The sequence below is a fragment of the Carettochelys insculpta genome, chromosome 4 (assembly GCF_033958435.1).
Source record: "Carettochelys insculpta isolate YL-2023 chromosome 4, ASM3395843v1, whole genome shotgun sequence".
In the NCBI taxonomy this organism is placed as follows: domain Eukaryota; kingdom Metazoa; phylum Chordata; order Testudines; family Carettochelyidae; genus Carettochelys; species Carettochelys insculpta.
In genome coordinates this window covers 65,294,673-65,313,201 of record NC_134140.1, presented here as the reverse complement: position 1 = coordinate 65,313,201, position 18,529 = coordinate 65,294,673, and the positions used below count along the sequence as shown (strand labels likewise).

At 41.6% G+C, this 18,529-nt stretch overlaps 1 protein-coding gene across 2 annotated transcripts in view; it reads right to left on the bottom strand.

Moving 5' to 3' along the window:
• Positions 1–18,529, bottom strand: part of GPM6A (glycoprotein M6A) — a 270,108-nt gene that overhangs the window by 162,566 nt on the left and 89,013 nt on the right. The window lies entirely within an intron of this gene.

The window sequence follows — 18,529 nt, the reverse complement described above, 5'->3', positions numbered from 1 at the left end:
AGCATAAGCTTTCGCAGCCAAGGACCTGCTTCATCAGATGCATGAGTGGGGGGGCATGGTTTCAGAGGGGTATTTAAAGAGTGGGGTCCCAGTAAGAGAGAGGGCCAGAGCTGACAAAGACTGGGAGTGGCTCGCAGCTTACAAAGGCAGTTTCTCTGCTCTGGGTGCTAATATCTGCCCATTAGACTCTGACAAAGGCTCACATCCCCCTGTCTGATCTGAGTTGTTTTTTCCTCTTCTGATAAGTGCTGTTGATACTGGGCCATTTCCACCTTGTCAGCTCTGGCCCTCCCTCTTACTGGGAACCCACTTTTTAAATACCCCTCTGAAACCACCCCCCCACTTATGCATCTGACGAAGCGGGTCTTTGCCCACGAACGCTTATGGTCCAAAATATCTGTTAGTCTATAAGGTGCCACAAGACTTCTTGTTGCTCCCAGCTGTGGACAAAGTATAATAATCAGAAAGTAGTTGTAGCTGTGAGCAACATTTAATAGCCAGTGTTCTCAAACTCAGTCAGCATCTGTATAACTTGAGATGCACACACCCACAGAGAATTGCAAGATAACTGGCAGAAGGTCCCCCCAACGTTGATTATAAAGGACCAAGAGTTCGAACACAAGGAGAAGGCAAATCCTTCACCAACACTAGTAGGAAGGAGGGGATGACAACAGAAGAAAGAAAAGCAAAGAGAGATGCCCTCATCACCATTTATAGGCTACAACACTATCCTCTACCCAACTGCTCTAAACACCCAACCCACCACAGTCCCAGCAATCATCCAGCACCTCATCTATCCCATCTATCATCCTGTGGCCCCAGCACACACATATCCATCTTGCTGCCAGGCCACCTAATTTACTAGCCAGCAGCCCCAATTGCTCACTCCCACACTCAGAGTATCCATCATCCCCAAAGCCCCTCATCACGCAGGATCCAGCCAGCCCACTGTTTTCCCTGCCTACTACAGAGACAAGGCTCTTAGTATGTGTGTGTGAAGGAGCTACTCCACCATCTGCTTTTAAGGACCAAGGTTGATGAAAGTCTCAGTGGCAGTAGCTCAACGAGAAGGTAAGAGAAAGCACCCTGGCTCAAGTAGCAGCCAAAGTAGGTGAGCACACCCTCCTTATATGACTTATTTTAGCCACTGTGCACAGGGCCAAATCCAGTATTACCAACTCAAGTTTTCAACAACAACAACAAAAATTACAATAAAATAGATTTTTAAACCAAGTAATAAATTGGAGGGCTGTTGTTCTTTGACTTCAGGTTGCTAAGCTTCATTTTTCCCCCAAGCTTTTTATGCACAATGATATGCGTTAGAAACTTACTCTTTCAAAAAAATGAGAGTTGAGATTCTCATGCAAGCAACGGGCACTTCAGGAAATACACCAATCACCACAAGAGTCACTGTAAAATACTAGTATTGGAAACAGCATCTTTAATCCTTGTTCAAAGTCTTTGTAAGGGCACAAACTGTTCTTTCCTTGTTTTCTCCTCATCCTCAGGTTTGAGTGAATCGGGTTTCTTCACCCATCATGCCATCTCAGTCCTTGAGTGGATCAAGTTTCTTCACTCATCATGCCATCTCAGCCTTGCTGGCCAGTATGCAATGGGATGTGAAAAGCCAATCCATGCCTTTCTCCACCCCTCATTTGGGAGCAAGTACGAAGCATGTAGCTCTGCTGTCCCAGATGTGCTCTCAGCCAGGCTGCTGAATGAGTCAAGAAGATCAGCTGCGGGGGGGGGGGGGGGCAGGGCGTTACTCCCTGGCATGACAGAATTAATCTGAGTCATAGTCTGGTCCATAATGAAGCTACTAAATTCATGTTTTAGAGTCCATTCTTTCCCCCTAAAATAATTATATTGATCTCCAGCCAGTATTATTAATAGGGTGCTTAGATTGTTATTAAGTACTAACAGAATCCAATCTGCTCTGCAAAACTCATGTAGCTGCCAGAAACACAGTATCTGGCAGCTGCCATGAGAAAGAAAACAACAGGGTAGATCTTGTGCCATTTGTGCACTATAACGCTCTGGTAACAGCACTGAAATCAACTCGTGGAAATGAATGCATCAACACCGTGCGGTAAGAACAGTGGTTCTTTTAAAAAAAAATTAAAGATCTCAGCAAACTGAATGATTGGGCAGCAAAATGGCAAATGAAATTTAATGTGGGTAAGTGTGAGGTAATGCACATTGGAAAAAATAACCCAAATTACACGTATAACATGATGGGGTCAAATTTAGCTACGACAGATCAGGAAAGGGATCTTGGAGTTATAGTGGATAGTTCTCTGAAGACATCCACGCAGTGTGCAGCGACAGTTAGTAAAGCAAATAGGATGTTAGGAATTATTAAAAAAGGGATAGATAAGAAGACAAAAGATATCATACTTCCCCTATATAAAACTATGGTACGCCCACATCTTGAGTACTGCCTGCAGATGTGGTCTCCTCACCTCAAAAAAGATATATTGGCATTAGAAAAGGTTCAGAAAAGGGCGACTAAGATGATTAGAGGTTTGGAACGGGTCCCATATGGGGAAAGGCTAGAGAGACTGGGACTTTTCAGTCCGTAAAAGAGGCGATTGAGGGGCGATATGATAGAGGTATATAAAATCATGAATGGTGTGGAGAAAGTAAATATAGAAAAATTATTTACCTTTTCCCATAATACAAGAACTAGGGGACACCAAATGAAATTGATGAGCAGTAGGTTCAAAACTAATAAAAGGAAATTTTTCTTCACACAGTGCACAGTCAACCTGTGGAACTCCTTGCCGGAGGAAGCTGTGAAGGCCAGGACTCTATTAGCGTTTAAAAAAGAGCTCGATAAATTTTTGCAGGTTAGGTCCATAAATGGCTATTAGCCAGGGGTGAAGTATGGTGCCCTAGCCTTCAGTACAAGGGCAGGAGATGGATGGCAGGAGATAAATCACTTGATCATTGTCTTCTGTTCTCCTTCTCTGGGGCACCTGGCATTGGCCACTGTCGGCAGACGGGATTCTGGGCTGGATGGACCTTTGGTCTGACCCCATATGGCCATTCTTATGTAATACAAAGTAAATCTATGCTTTTAAGAGCACAGAACACAATGAATAAATTATTTATTAAATAAAGATGACAACATGCTCAGAACTGCGAAAGTCACAAAAGCAAATGCAGATCCTCCATCAGAGAGCTTAACTTCCAATAGACATGGTGAAGATTGGACTCAATGGATGGGAAGTCTAGAGAAAGGAACAATATTATATGAAACTCACACGGAGCATTTTTAACAAGCTGAAGAGCCTGTCATCACAGTAGCCCATGGAGAAGGAAGATCTTTTATATAAAGAGAGGGGACTTGGGTATATTCACATCTTTTCAATCCCTGAAACACCTCACTGGGGACTGGAATCATAGAATTTTAGGGCTGGAAGAGACCTCAGGAGGTCAGAAGGTCCACCCCCTTCTCAAAGCAGGATCAACCCCAAATAAATCATCCCAGCCAGGGCTTTGTCCAGCCAAGACTTAGAAACCTCGAGGGATCAGGATTCTACCACCTGTCTACGTAAACTATTTCAGTGCTTCAAACACCCCCTTAGTGAAATAGTTTTTTCCTAATATCCAACCCAGACCTCTCCCATTGCAAACTGAAACCATTAGACCTCATTCTGTCACTGTCAAAAAGAGCTTCTCTCCACCCTCTTTAGAAATCCCCTTCAGGCTAGTGGAGCACAGGTATTCTTCAGGTAATCCATTTAACTGCATCTCAGGCATGATTTGCCTTCGATGAATCCATGTGGACTATTCTTGATCACTCTCCTCTCTTCCAAGTGCTTCCAAATGGATTCCTTGAGGATCTCTTCCATGATTTTTCCAGGGACTGAGGTGAGGCTGACAGATCCATAATTCCCCAGTTTCTCCTTCTTCCTTTTAAATACATTTGCATTTTCCCATTCATCCAGCGCCTCCCCCAATTACCAGGAGTTTTCAAAGATAATGGCCAATGGCTCCACAATCACATTAGCCAACTCCCTCAGCAACCTTGGATGCAGATCTAGCCCCATGGATTTGTGTATATTCAGCTTTTCTAAAGAGTTATTAACCTGTTCATTCCCCATTGAGGGCTGCCAGCCATTCTTCCCACACAATGCTGCCCAGTGCAGCAGTCTGGAAGCTGACACCATCTATGAAGACAGAAGCAAAAAATGGGCTGAGTGCTTCAGCTTTTTCCACATCATCTGTCACTAAGTTCCCTTCCCCATTCAGTAATAGCCCCACACCATCCCTGACCACCACCTTATTACTAACATGCCTATTGAAACCTCTCCTTAGCTTTCACATTCCTAGCTAGCTGCAACTCTGACTGCTCTTTGTCCTTCCTGATTACAACACTGCATGCTCAAGCAATATATTTATACTCTTCCCTAGTCATCTGTATGAATTTCCACTTCCTTTTTCAGTTTAAGATCTCCAAACATTTTTCTATGAAGACAAGCTGGTCACCTACTATTTCTTACTGCACACTGGGATGGTGTGTTCCTGTACCTTCAGCAGGGCTTCTTTATCTCAGTATATGGAACCCTAGTCTCTTTTTGAGCTATAAAGCTCAAGACCTTCAGGTCTGGATCAAGTGTTGAGTCTCCCTTATTCCAGCAGAGAGAGTCTCCAAAGACCTCACTCCCACATCAAAAAGGTAAAGCATGAAGGCAACGAGATAGTGGAGCCAGGGTCAATGTCCCACTTCTTCCTCCTTTTTATTGCCATATTTCTCTCTTCCACAAATGCCTTCTGACCAACATGTTCTCTGGACCAACTCCCTACATTCCACCAGCTCTTCTTGCTCCTTTCCACTCTCCGCAACATTTTCTGCATCCTCTTTCTCCTCAAAAATCCTGTGATGCCCCCTAGCATGGGCTTCTTTTGCCTCTGCCTACTCCTGCTGCTGGGCCATAAACGAGCTTTTTCTTACCCTGACCAAAAAGGCAGGCGATTGCAGCTGCCCAAAATTAAAGACTTCCTCCTCAGCCCCACATGTACCTGTATCAGGCAGGCAACCCTGCTACTTCTAAATGGGACCTCCACCCAGACCATCCAAGCACATCCACTCAACAGGTGCACCCGATATCGCCTGAGAGGAAACTTTTTCTGCATTTCACCAAGGATCCTAGCAACTGTTCTTCCAGTTGGGAATTTCCTCCAGGACAACACCAAAGGCACTCCTGCAGCCTCAACGCTAGGCTCCCTTAAGGGCTCCATCCCAGGCACTCACTTCCTCTTCTCTTCCCCACCAGTGTACTCACACTTCCCTTACAGACACCTTGTTCTTGTCCCCACTTCCTCTCCTCTTGCCTCCCAGAACCCCCTCTGTTACTTTCTCCATCTTCTCAACCAGACTATCAATACCCACCTATGCCAGCCTGCCCCGGTGTCTCAACCCTAACCAGCCTGCCTCTGCACACTCCGGGTTCCTGGTCTAAAGTCATGTTTCCCTAAAATAATTATGACATGTTTGTTCTATTCTCCAAAGACAGAACAAATATTTTATAAACACAGCTGAGCCACAACCATGTTTACACCTGGTTAAATTTGTGGTACAGATGGGCTCTTACTTAGTTGCTGCTCAAGAGTCCAGAGAGCTTATATAATTTTTTGTTGCAACCAGCACTTCTCAAGCTGTGGGATGAGACCAGTGTTCCCGATATGCTATGTGATTGTGTAACCACTCAGGAGAGATTGAAATGCCTCCCAGATCATTAGCAGTGCACTCATAGCTAGGTTTTTGTTTTTCCTGATGGTGCACATACTTACATGCCTCAGTGCCTAACAAATCATCTTCTTCACATAAAGGGAAAAATCCATGCATGAACGGAACAGACTAAAGGGAACATTGGTTGGGATGAGCGTTGCCTGTTATTCTGAGTGCTTCGGTGGCCGGCCAGGAGAGATTCAGAAGCTGCCCACCTGATTAGTAGAGTGCCACAGCCACCCAAAGCATTTGTATTGACGGTGCACCTCCACACATGCTTGGGTGCACATAACACTATTTATTCCACCCACGGACAGAGGTAACACTGGTTGGGACCCCAAAGTTGGTTACAACACCATTTTAATGGAGGCGCTAGGACAGCACAAGATTTGCTGCGACCTGAAGCTGAAGGCCTGAGCATCTCCCACACCCAGGGTGACAGGGCTTGGCATCCACATCCCCCTGCAACATACGGTAACTTTGTTGTCAGAAGAATACCACTGTGCAATGAAATTTGAGAACCCCTGTGTTATACCCAAAAGATGGTTTCATTTAATAAAAATGCATACAGGGGAATGGAAAGGGTGAGTCATTACACTAAAGATTACTCTAAAATAAAGATTACACCCTCTGCTCACATGGGAAGGATGTATCCATGTGATAAATTGCAGCCCTTTATGACACATGAATTTTTCCAATGCCTTTGACTGCTTTATTTGCTCTCTCCAGGCTAATGGCTGTCCCTGGGACCCATTCAGACAGGTGATGTTTTTCCCTGATTAAATCAGATTTCCAAAGAAATATTTCTTTTCCCCTCCTCCTCACAACTGTAGATCTTCCCATCAGCAGCAGTGTTCGGCTCTTGATCAGTGACATCTTGCTGTACATATCTATTATAGCAACCCCAGGTAGTCGCTGTGCATTTATTAATTATTTGAAAAGACAGTTAATGATTACTATATTTTTCTGCTCGTTTTTTACATTTCTGAGACCTTTGCGTGTGAAGTGATGTTCGGTAAAATTATTAAAATGTCAAGGATTAGGAAGCTACTTCACTTAAGTTTTCATAAGTTGGAAATACCATCATATATATATGTGACCCCTTGTCATGTTTTCTTCTATAGTCTGTATTTGACCTGGGATGCAGTACAAATGCCCTGGCAGTTCTACCACAACAGTGTAGAAGATTTTACTAAAATCCTTCTGTAATTGCTTGGGTACTCACTTCATTGTCTGACCCTCCAAATGACTGGGTTAACCTAATCTCTAATATCATTATTGCTGTTGCAAAACTACACAAGGGCAAGCTTCCAGGAACTTTTTTGAGCTGTGTATGTATATGAAAGGGTGTGCCAAGTTTTATTTATTTATTTATTTATTTATGTATGTATGCACATTTTCATACCCAGAGCAGCATATAAACAAACCAACCGTGTCTAAAAAGCAATTAAATGAACTCAAAGACCATACAGCAGCCAAAATATACGGCAGTAGTAGTAGTAGTAGTAATAGGAGAACTAAAGAGCTGAATCTGAGCTCAGTGTTGCCCTGACAGGACCAGGAAGACCAGAGTACACATAGTACCTACTACAGCCCTCTCAAGATTCCTCCTGACCCTGCTAGCCTGGGAAACAAATCTATGGAGCTTTTTCTCCAGACACAACTGCACCCTTGACAAACACTTTCTGCTCATGACAGTACATGTGCTTGACAGTTGGATAGCTAAACACACACGCAACCAGCAAGCCGTGCTCCCTGGGGGAATGCAGTGCATAGGTCAGGGCATCAGGTTGGCTCATCTCTTAGTGCTCTCATCAGTAATTGCTAGAGATCTTGCCCTGTGGTTCTTGTGCTTGGTTGGGGACCTGGTAAGGACTTCCTGTCCTCTTCTCTCTGCCTTACATACCAAAGGGCGTGACTTGAACTGCTCTGTTTACAATACGCACAGTATTTCAGCTACTTAGCCTATAATACACACACAAGGTCCCAGTCTGGTTACAGTTTAAAAAAAAAAAAATCAGTGGAAGTTTTGGAATAGATTTCAGTTATCCTGCTCCTGAAGTTTCTTGTGCATGGTTCAACCACTGGTTAAACCTGTTTGCCAGGAAAGCACCATGTGGCCTAGGACACAGCTTGGGGACAAAAACAAATATTCTCCATGTGCTCTACTGGTGGTACTTCACCTATTCTGCAATATAAAAAAATCCGCTTGCTTCTGCAGCATGACATTTTTAAGCCAGTTTCACAGTACACTGAAAATGGAAAACCACTACCACATCAATCATTACCCTAGGCCACGAAGGAGCAGTAAAACAGATCTGACTTCATGGAATACGATGGTATGAAGATAATCTGGGAGACCGCCTTGATAACACAAATATAATCTTAAGAATGCTAGTGGCATATGTCTTTCATGCACACAACAGGACGTCAGCAAAATTCCCAAAGATCTAACATCAAATGAGTTACCCAGTTTTATTTTTCTTAATTATTATCAGAATACTAGGCATCCCTGGTAAGTAATATTGTTTTGTATCTCCGCTATTTAGCTGTTGAGCTGTGAACTTGCTGAACAAATTCAAGACTTCTGACTTTAGGATGTGAAAATACAGTCAACTGACCTACTGTTTCCTCTGCAGAACTCCTATAAAGGCTGTTGGAAAAACAAATTTATGTTTTTGACATTTGGTTTTACCTGATTCCCAGACAGCTCTAAAATAAAATCCCATTGCTGTCTGACTAACCACAATTGCAGCTCATATTAAAGCTGCAAGACAGCAGATGAAAAGCTTTGCCAGAGGCTAGTCGTGTTCAGAGTTCAAAGGTTGGGGACTTAATACACAATTATCATCATGTACGGTATTCCTAGTTCTCTCCCCTTTAATATTTATGATGTCATGATGGCTGGACTCAAATACACTGAAATCACTTAATTCATCCAGACAGACCTGACCAGCAGTAGGCTTTAGCACCATGGAACGCAGCCATAAGATGGTCACTGATCCTGCAGATGTCTCTGCTGTTAACTCTTTGTGCCCCTCTCACCAGTATCGTGTACCCAGCTCAACATCTAGAATGATCCTTTGTACTAAAACGGGAACTGAGTCAACCAATTTGTAAAGCTAAGGTTTGAACATCAAAGACACATGAGCCAAACAAAAGTAGAGTATTAGCATGCAAAGTGTGTGAAGGGTTTCTCTTCTCATAAACAAGTAGCTTAAATATGTTTTACTCATTTCCAAGCTGCTGTAATTCATTAGCACGGAAGCACAGAGTTGCAAAACTGCGAGGGGCTGGTGGGACCACAGTGTATTTAGGATTTCAGAAGTCAAATGAATTTACAAGTATGGGACTCCAAATAAATCAGAATGGACTGTCATGACTCTTTGCTGTCCCTGATTTTCAGGGATTTCCAAGCCTTCAGTTTGTTTATCCATCCATCTTTGACCGTTAGCATAAAGTGGGATTGAAAAGAGCTTAATAATGTTGTTTGACCAGACTGTTTTTCAGAGACTGTCCCACAAAAATGATTCTCCTTTACCTTATAAAAGTATGCTAGAAATTCATCAGTATTTTATGACAGTATTTTGGACCAATACTGTAGGGTTGTGAAGGCCTGTTTGTTTTTTTGTTTTTAAGACTAACACCAGGGTTGCCTACCCTCCTGGATTTGCTGAGACCCTCCTCGACTGCCCCTGCACCTAGGAGCCAAACATGCCAGCCACTTCCAGAAGCCACACGGAGCCAGGACATGTAGGGAGCCTGCCTTACTTCCTGCTCCCCCAGCTAAATCCCGTACCCTCTGCCCCAGCCTTGAGCCCAATTCTACACTAAAAATACCTTGGCCTCAGCACACAGCCCTCTCCTGAATCCCAAATCCCTCATCTCTGACCTCATCTCAGAGCCCACACACCCAGCCATGCATGCACACACACACCTCAGAGCTGGAAGGGACCTCAGGAGGTCATCAAGTCCAGTCCCTTGCCCTCTTGGCAGGACCAAGCACCATCTTTTTTTTTTTTTTTAAATCTGTTGGCCTCAGATTCCTAAATGCCCCCCTTGAGGACTGAATTCACAACCCATACCACTCATCCTTCTACATCCTAATCCCCTGAAACTGAGTGTGAGTGTGGGGGGGGTGGGATGGACTGAGCTGGGAAAAGACCATGGAGAAGGGGCGGGACAGATGTGTGGCCTTAGGAAAGCAGCAGGGCAGGGTGCCTGTGTTTGTACCATTAGGAAACTGACAACCCTACCGCTAAGTTGTACTCATATCAAGTTATTATTTTTCTGCATTCCTAAGAGAAGGCAGATCTACTGACTGAATTTATAGGATGAATAACTATGCTGTGTTCGCCATTCAGCCATTGCCACTATGGTCTCAGAGGGGCTGATTAGTTCAGGCTCAGAATACACACTGGTTCTTCTCGGAATTGCTGTAGAAGGTTTGTGCTTCCAAAATACTACAGCCATAACAGCAGATCGTTTTCAACAATTTGGGTAAGGCACAATTCTACATTTCTTGAATAGCTTAAATTCCCACTGAGTTCAACAGGGGCTTGAGGTACACAAGGAATGGAGGATCAAGCCTTAAGGCACAAAGGTAGTCTACTGAATATATCCATAATTGTTCATTAACATCAGCCTTGATTCCAAGCATCACAACATATTGTACTTTATCTCTTAACCATATGCGGACAAAGTAAACATTGAGGATTCAGAACTAAACAATCTGAACTACTCACTTCTTACAGTTTTATTAAAAGTAAAAAATTGCCTAGCAGCCCATATTAACTCAGATCAAATAAATGCAGAGATAGTGACATAATAGCTTTTTCCACCCTGACACAGACAACATTCACACACTTAGAAAAGAGACTCATCTACTAAGTTTTTCTTTACAGAGAGGAGCCACTCTTTGGAAGCAGACGCCACAAAATCTCCAAAAACAAAATTGGGGGGCGGGGGGGAATACAACTAATACTGCCCCAGGCTGAGACTGGGGCCAAAGTTTGGGGACAGAGTTGAGCTTAGGAGCAAAGCCAGGGCTGGAATCAGGAGTCAGGGACCAAGGCTAAGGCCAGAGCTGAAAGTAGGCATGGATCCAGGGCTGAAGTGGAACCAGGAGCCGTGCTCAGGAGCCTGAATTGCGCATGAGAACAGGAGGAGGAGCTGTAGCCTGGGCTGGGAGTTGGACCACGGTTGGGGAACGAGGCCAAAGCCAGGAGCCAAAGTTGAGGCCTGGCAGGAGATGGGGACACAGCCAGAGCAGCGCTGGGTGGAGTTCCTTCCCCAGCCCATGTGGGGGATGGCCCAGCTCTGCCACAAACCCCACACATTCCTTCTTGCCCCCACAGGTGGGGCATCCCACCATTCGGAGACCACTGAGATAAGTACCTCAATCCGCTTACCTAAAGAAAATGCATGTGTTTACACCAGCACTACACTGTACCATATCAGTGCAATAATTGCCAATTCTCCAGCAAAATGCAGGGAAGCAACTGAAATATTTTATGTTCAGAGCAGGGTCTCATACTTTTGACTCAAATTCTGATCTCCGTTACACAGAAAAGTAAATCTGGAGTAACCGTAATGAAGTCTACAGTTTTGGTCTATACAAATACGACCCAAAAATGTGATACAATTGTGAAAAAGATTAATATTATTCTGGCACGGATTAACAGAAATGTCATATGCAAGACACAGTGGACATTTTTCCGCTGTACTTGGCAGTGGTGAGGGTCCCAGCTGGCGTACAATTCAGGGAGCCACATTTTAACAAAATGAGCCACTCTTAACAAAACTGTGGGCCAACTAGAGAGACATCTGAGAACAGAACAAAAATCACCTGAGGTTTAGAAAGAAGACAGAAGGGACCTGATAACAGTTTGCAAATATGTTACAAGTTGTTACAAAAAGGGTGGTGACCAATTGTTCTCCATATCCACTGAGGGTAGGAGGAGAAATAATCAGCTTAATCTGTAGCAAGGAAGATGTAGGTTAAATATTTCACAAAAACATCCTTACTAGAGGTATATTTCAGTGTAGGAATGAGCTTCCAAGGAGGTGAATAGAAAGTGGTGGGGGGTGGGCGATGACACTCAATCACTGTCTGACCCATTCTTAAAAGCTTCTGAACACTGTCGGGTATATGTGGTCCAGCTTCAGAATGAGGGCCTGCACTAACTGATCTCTCCATTTCCACATCGAGAACACAATGCATATTCCAATTCCTGAATACCTCAACTCCAAAGGACTGTAAAAATAGGTTTCACTTTTGCTTTGCTTTAAGCCAGATTCTTGGTACCTTGCAAAAACTCAAACAAAACTTTTACTTTACCCTGGCTCTGATACCCCATTTGCAAAATTAGCAGGTCTTTGCATGTATTTCATAATCTAACTTTGTAAATTATGGGTTTTTTCACATTTCATTAGTTAATATAAGTGAAAATTGGGTATGGTCTTTGAGTGCCTTAGGCAAAACACAAGATAACTGGGCAAACTAACCAGCAGCACCTCCCCTTTTAACAGGCAAGGTTCGCCCATCCCTTCTCTATATCCTCAAACATTCAAAAATAATTTTTAGAAATTTACTTTTAAGAGGAATATAAAGTTGTAGGGAGTACAGTTTCAAATGCATCAATCTATATATAATGTTGAAATCCTGGTGCTGAAATTGTCTTTCAATACTTTACTAGAGACTTTATGTGTCAGTAAACACGATACTGAAATGGAAATATAAGAAAAGGATTTAGATGTTAAGTCACACAAATGTATTCACAGCCTATTTAACAGGCTGCACTTTTTGTTACTTTTTCTATTATTTTGCCATTACTCCCTATTTTGTCACTTAACCTAAACCCAATCAGCAATATTACTAAAAACTTATTTTCCCCAAAACGGCTTTGCCTTCTTACAACTTGTGTAAGAGAATTTCTGTAACTGTCAATAGTATCAATACTGTAGTGTGTTATGTGATGTGGAATTGTTAGTAGTTCTTCAGATACATATTCTATAACCATTCTTCATGAAATCAGCAGGAGTTTTGCATGGCTACAGCAGAATATTGCCCCCCTGAAAACTGCTTACTTTAAAAAAATAAATCTGTTTAAACATTTACACTGTAGTCATCTGTTTACTATCTGAATAATTATTTAAATCATCAGCACCACAGTTTAAAGGTCACATGTGCTCCAGATTCTTTCCCCCTTTCCTTGAGGAAGCCAGAGCATGGGGGGCAGGGGGAGGTTCATTTTTAAGAGCTAATAAAAATGAAAGCATATATTCTGGCATGTATTAAGTCATATCAGCATTAGAATATCTTGCTGCATGGCTGACTTTTTATTAAAGGTCTTTGTAAAAGTGGTACTCCCACAGTACTAATTTAGAAATTGCATTGCTGCCCATTCAGATTAAGACTACATAAAAGAGAAATACATAATGTTATGTGCATATCAGAATAGCATAAGAGTCAATAAATGCCCCTGAACATATAAAACATGCATGCTATGTTTTCATTGAGAATCAAATGGGAATATGTGAAAGGAGACAAGGATACATCCTGGGCTGAAATGAGCTGGAATATGTTCATTTCCAAATAAGCATCTTATGTGAGATACTGTGAGAGACTCATGGAGGATCATGATATGGAATGAAAGCCACCGAATTCCATTTCATATTGAATGCTATTATTGCAATTTCCTTTAATAAAAGTATAGACTAGCTACTTTGGAGTATTAAGCAGGGAAGTAAGCCATGATACCTCACCAGCCACTAAAACGTGATGATTTATTTAACATTTATTAAGGGAGAATAGTTAATTGATATGAACACATGTAGGAAGTAAAAGTAGAAATCCACATTAAATCACAAAAAGCCAAACACTGTAAATGCCAGTTTCACATGGAAGTATTGGGCAAGAGCACTCCCCTCCCTCAATTTTCTCCATAAACCCACATTTCTGAATTATCCTAGTTATGCACAAATTGATTGCACTTCTTGAGTCTCTGAAGATTTGGTAAAGCACCAGCTACACAGTACAAACAGATTCACCACTACTTGGAGAGTCAAATATTGCTGTCATTTGCAATCTCATATATAAGAGACGAATTTGGTTCTCAGGCTTCATTTACAAGTCTAGTCACCACAAAAAAAAGGGACATAATACTGTGATCTACGTCTTTTTAGTTGAGAACACAGCTGATTTTCCAATCACAGTCAAAAGAGAAATTGGACTATTGCTTTAGTTCAGGAATCTCACTGTGTCTGGTATTTTACTTTGTCTACTATTTAACTTCTAGGTGTAATTCAAAGCCTTGATTACTGTCTTTGATTATAGATAAACTATACTCAAGAGATATTGTCACAACTGAAGGTCTCAGAGACTGCCTTTTATCCTAAGACCCAAACACAGCAACTGTGATCAAGAAGAGCAGCTCAGTTTTTAGTGTTCAGGACTGCATTTCTTGGGCTAGTTATAAGCTATTCCCGGCAGCACCTAACCACCTCTTTATCCTACAAATCCATCCTTAAAACTCCAAATAGCTGGGACAACTACAAAAAATCTGAATAGTGCCTTAGCAGCAGGTATTCTCAGACCACTGCTTGGCACACTGATATTACATTTCAACTCGCCCATTCCCAGTGCTCCCCAGGTTTGTATCTGCCTGTTGTCTTATACTTGAACTAAGTTGTTTGGGCCTGAGACTGTCTTTCTGTTATAAATGTTTATGATGCTGTAAAAATGGGGTGCTGGTCCATGACTGGGACTTCTAGGCACCACATCAGTACAAATAATAAGAGTAACTTCAGCTGTAGAATGTGCATCCAACAGAGTCAGGAACTCACAACTTAAGGGTATGAGGCAATGTTAATATAGACAAAGGGAAATAGATGCAGATAAAACAAGAACATGTTAGAGATCTTTTTATTCGTGTGAGTGAATTGAAGTCAGCATGGCTTGTTGCTATTCACTCCAGGGCACTGAAGGAATTAGTTGAAGAAATCTTGAGCTATGAACAGTATTTTCAAACTTAAGGATGACAGAAAAAAAATAAAAAAGAGCTAACATAGTGTCCAGCATTTCAAGGGCTGGGGAGAGGATGAATCGGAAAATTACAAACCAGTTAACCTGACCTTGATACCTGTGAAACTAACGGAAATGGGCATGCTTGGTTTGGAAAAGAGGAGATTCGAGGGGACATGATAGAGGTCTTCAAACACTTGAAAGGCTGCCATAAAAACAGACGAGGAAAAGTTGTTCTCTCTTGCCACAGAAGGCAAGACAAGAGGCAATGGGTTCAAATGACACCATAGCAGGTTTAGAATAAATCTCAGGAAAATCTTCCTTATTGTTGGAACAACAGGATCACTGAACAAACTACTTAGGGCAGTCACAGAAGCTCCTTCACTGAAGGTTTTCAAAAAGTGTCTGGCTAGATTTCCATTGTGGATGGTTTAGACACAAAAAAGCCTGCATCTTGACAGGCGGTTACACTAGATGACCCTTGTGATCTATTGTAACCCAATCGTTCTATGATTCAATTAAAATATTAAAGAATGAATTTAAGGAAAACTTCCTGACAGATCTTTTCTTCTCATGAATAATATCAGTGGAAAACACATCAAACAAAAAAGAGAAGAGCCTCAGATAATACACTGCAGAGTCTACCCTTCATGGGAGAATAGAATAAACTCACTATATAAAGTTCATGGGCTTTTTTCATCCCCAAGATGAGTGAGTCTAATGCTTTCACCTAAACACTTCAGTACTGAAAGTACCATATAACAAGACAAGTATATACATATTTAAAAAGCAGTAAATGTTGGCCTAAAAGTAGCAAGCAGAGAATTTCTGAATTAATAATGCTACTACAATTCTTTCCTAAACTTACAATAGTACATAGTATATTGGCTGAAATGTCTAGTTCTGTAACTCAACTGTGCACCACTCAAAAGACATGAACTGGTCATTAATGGACAACAGATACCTCCCTCTTCTCAGGTGAACCTCTCCACTGGTGGAAAGTCAGCAGCACCTTCTGCAACAGCCTTCTTCCAACTCCCAGTAATGGAGAGGGACAGGACTTTCCAACAATAAGTGTGACTAGAAATGGGGAAAGCTGAGGCCAAGTGGAGTTCTATTCTGCCCCCACTTTGTCCTTCACTGGCATAAGGTTACCAAGGCCAGGTGCTACCATGATAGGCTCCCTGCAAAGGCCCACTTCTCCAGTGCATCCAAGGAGATCTCAGGTGGAACAGTACAGACTCTATTCCCCTAGGGCTTTGTGAGTCTTAATACTGAAGCCTGTACAGGAAGGATGGGCTCCAGTTAAATGAAAACAAAACCACACTGCTAGCACATAAAATCTAAAAGGTCTCAGTGGAGTTTTTAAATTAAGAGTTGTGAAAAGCCCACAGTTGCAGTGGAGCACATGGTTTGGAGAGATACATCCCAAAGGAGAGGCTTTATTAAGGAGGATACTCTATATTCTAGAAAGGAGGAGAGGACAGATCTTGTTGATGTACAGGTAGAAACTGAAGACAAAAAAAGAAAAAAAATCAAATGAAAAAAGAGTCCCACACAATATAGTTAGTGAAAACTTACAACTGAATATTGACACATTATATATGGGTCTGTATGCAAAAGCTGGATGTGTAAGATGACTGAACTTGTATGAACATTAGGTAACCAAGATAATAAGTATCTCAGGACCTTGGTGAATGATAATCAGTGACACACAGTAATGCCAGGGTACAAAACACATAGGAATGACATAGAAAACCATGCTGGTAGCGAAGAGGCACTATATGTGAAAGAAAGCCAAACTAAACATAGTCAAACACTTAAATGACACAAACTGTAGCATAGTATCTCTATGGATAGAGATTCCATACTTTGAACAATAAGAGATCAACAATACAAATATACTGCCAAGCAAGAGTCTACAACAAGCAAAACTCTAATAATAATGGGGGATTTTAGCTATCTCCCATACGGACTGGTACAATGTTACCTCTGGACACAATGAAGAAATAAAATTTCTTGACATCTTCTTGGAACAGATGGTCTTGGACCCCACAAGAGTAGGCAATTCTTGATTTAGTTCTAAGTGGAGCCACAGGATCTAGTCCAAGAAGTGAATATAGATGAACCACCCAGTAATGGCAACCTTAATGTAATTAAACTTAAATTCTGTAGGGAAGGAAAGATCAAAGAAACCCATCACAGTCGCATTCCACTTTGAAAAAGCAAACCATGCAAAAAGGAATAAGCCAGCTGAATGTCAATTAAAAGGAAGTGGAATGGAAACTTAAAAAAAAATGCAAAAATGAATAAGGTAGATGAATAGAAATTAAATGGAAGTGGGGTGGAAACTTAAAAAAAAAAAAAAAACAAAAAAAAAAACATGGAGGTTCAAACTAAAAGTATACTCCAAATTTAAAACCACCAAAAATGCCATCATGGCTAATGACTAAAGCAAAAGAGGGAGTCAAACAAACATTTAAAAATGGGAAGTCCTAAGGGAAAACAGAAAGAAGCATAAGCTCTGGTGAGTAACTATAGGGCTGCGTGTACACTACAACGATCTTTCAAAAGATGATCTTCCAGAAGATCACTTCTGGCAGATCTTCTTTTGAAAGAGTGCATCCACACACAAAAAAGCAGATTGAAAAACTGATCTGCTCTTTCAACAGAAAGCATCCACACAGCCCCTGCTCTTTCAAAATAATGGGCCAGGGATTGAAAAACCCAACACCATGAGGACTGCTCTTTCAAAAAACGGGCCTGCAGAGCATCGACGCATGCTTTTTTCCCCAAGAGAAGCTTTTGAAAGAAAATGCTCTTCATGCACTGGAAGCAGAAGAGGGCTTCCAGAAAAGAAGCCACATTCTTTCTATTTTGGATCAAAAGAGCACATTTTGTGTATGGACGCTCTGTGTATTCTTTCACAGAAGGGGCCTGATTTTTCCAAAAGAACTTGCTAGTGTAGACATGGCCTCAAAATATAATTAGTCAGGCCCTAAAACAGTGAACAGCAACTAGCAAAAAGACAAAAACTAAATCATCATCAATTTTTTTTCAGTACATAGAATCAGTGGTGCCACTAGATAACCATAGTGCTGAAGGAGAGAGGGTGTTTGTGGAGGAAATAAATCAATTTTCTTTTTTTTTTTTTCCTTTTTTTTTCTTCACTGAGAGGACATGAGGGAGATTCCCACACCTAAGCCATTCTTTTCAGATATCAAATCTGAGGAACTGTCCCAGACATAGTGTCAACAGAGAACATTCTAGAACAAGTTAAACAATCAGAAGTCCCCAAGACTGGGCAGTATTCACCAAAAAGTTTTGAAGGTACTTAAATAAGAAAATGCAGAATAACCTTGTTATGTACCAGAGGACTGGACGATAGCTAATGTGATAGCATTTTTTTAAAGAAGGCTCTAGAGACAAACCCGGCTGGTAAACCTAATCTCAGGTGAATTGGTAGAAACTATAGTAAAGAGGAGAAATATTAAAAAACACTTGGACACAATATGCTGAAGGAAGAGTCAATAGGACTTTTACAAAGAGAAATCATGCTTCACTCATCATTAGAATTATTTGAGGTTGTCAGCAAACATGAAGACAAGCATGATCCAGTTGATATAGTATATTTGGACTTTCAGAATGGTCCAAAGCAGATAGAAATCTCACAGAACTGGGTGACTAGACAACATTGAATTTCATCTTCCACATTCGTAAATGCAACTTTATATACATTGTAAAAACATAATTTCAACTACACATAC